We start from the raw sequence: 1,756 nt of genomic DNA, 5'->3' as shown, positions 1-1,756 counted from the left end.
CCTTGTGGCGTGGTGGGGCGGGGCTAACACGAAAGACCAATCAAAATCGATGAAGGTGGAACCTTCAGTCCCAGTGCATTCACTGACTCTGATAACTGTGATAATTATGGTCAGAAAATGGTTGTTTGGTCGGTACTATCATAGTCTGAAGTTGTCCCTAGACAGGTGTAAAAAAGAGAGTTTTATCGGGTACGAAAAACGCATCCAAAACTTTGTTCTAACCCGTTCAAAGCGCCATCTTGTAGTGTTACATACAGGTGTAGAAAATGTCCTTATGCTGGAATAAAATGGCTAAAACACTGTGGGGGACATCCAGTTATCTCCTGTGACGCTTGCACTTTAACTTTTTCTCATACAGGAAATGTGAGTTTGAGCCCCACCATAAACACAGCAGTTTCTTCGTGTTTGTTATCTTTTTCTTTTGCTGACTTTACAGACAATACAGCCATTTTCTGACCGTAATTATCACAGTTCTCAGAGTTCTCCCCGCCACAACGGGGTCAAAAGTTTTGAATCTGAAATATTCTGATACGAAAATGAAAAAATTAGTTAAAAGTGAAAAATAGATTTGAAACTGAAAAAAAAGTTTTGAAATAGAAATTTTGTGTTCTGAAACCTAAAATGTAGAACATTTGAAACTGAAAATAATTAAGTTCATTTTAGAAAATTAAAAAGCTTCAGAAATGTTACTTGTTTTTGGCCAAACACCAATATTTTTTTCAATTTTTTTAAAATGGATTTAAAAAATATTGCCCCCAATTCAGCTCCATAGAAAGCAGCTCGTCTGTCATGGTGCCTCTGTCAGTCTCCTCCCCCTCTCCACTCTCCTGATGATCACCAGCTGCGACCACTCACCTCATCACCTCACCTGTCTTTTTAAGGAGCACCAGGATCATCACTCTTCGCCAGTCCGTTGCCCCTGATGGTGCATAGTTGGTCACCTCGTCCTAGTCACAGTCTTGCCACGCTTTTCGTGAGACTCTGTCTAATCTCTTTTCTCGTACTCACCCTCAGGAATTTGTTACCACGAGTGGTCGTTGCTGTTTGCCTCTGCTGGATCCCCACTTGGATCTCCTCTCCACGGTCACACCACGAGCCTCTGCCTCCATTCCACGGTTCTACTCCCAAGACGGTTTTCTCCCTCTCCGAAGAACCAACCAGTGACGCCCCACCTCGACCTCCCACCTGGAGCCTACTTCTTCTCCTGTTCAAGCCGCCACCTCCTCATATCATTATTAAATCCTTCATCCTTCACGTTCGCCTCCTGCTGTTTTCTTCCGGGTTCCAGCGTTTGGGTCGCTACGTGTTCTGTAGTCATGACATCGTCGAGCCGCTTTTCTCCTTCAGAATCGTGCTGACAATTGAAAAATGACAGTAACTCAAAAAACACTGGAGCTCCGGTGGTAAAGGGTTAAACGGCATGTAAGGGTGAAGTAGGTGAGACATAGGCGTGTGACACGGGGTTATCATACTATTCCCAATCCTGCAGACTGTTCAAGGGTCCCGTTAGTGCTGTTCATGTGATAACTCTACACTCCTTACAGGGATCCTGACTTACGAATGAGGAAATTGGACGATCAGAGTGAAGCTTGGCCAGACATCCTAGTTGCCCCCGTGTTTCACGTGCACAACCCGTGCATGCATTATTTGCGCGGTCAGTAAGAAGCTAGTACTTACTCCTTGCTAATGAATTTGACTGTATCTTTTACTAAACTTCCTGTTCAGAATTTTGGCCTCCTCCTTTGGCTGTTAGCTG

The 1,756-nt window shown here is 44.1% G+C and overlaps 1 long non-coding RNA gene across 1 annotated transcript; it reads left to right on the top strand.

Moving 5' to 3' along the window:
• The first annotated feature begins 791 nt into the window (after positions 1 to 791).
• Positions 792 to 1,254, top strand: LOC112140079. The gene is made up of 2 exons (XR_002918110.2): positions 792 to 925; positions 1,015 to 1,254. It is a non-coding gene; the product is annotated as an uncharacterized LOC112140079 (long non-coding RNA).
• Positions 1,255 to 1,756: the final 502 nt, after the last annotated feature.

This window comes from Oryzias melastigma, linkage group LG3, assembly GCF_002922805.2.
Source record: "Oryzias melastigma strain HK-1 linkage group LG3, ASM292280v2, whole genome shotgun sequence".
Lineage (NCBI taxonomy): Eukaryota > Metazoa > Chordata > Actinopteri > Beloniformes > Adrianichthyidae > Oryzias > Oryzias melastigma.
The sequence above is the reverse complement of the archived record's forward strand: the minus strand, read 5'-3'. Positions and strand labels throughout refer to the sequence as shown.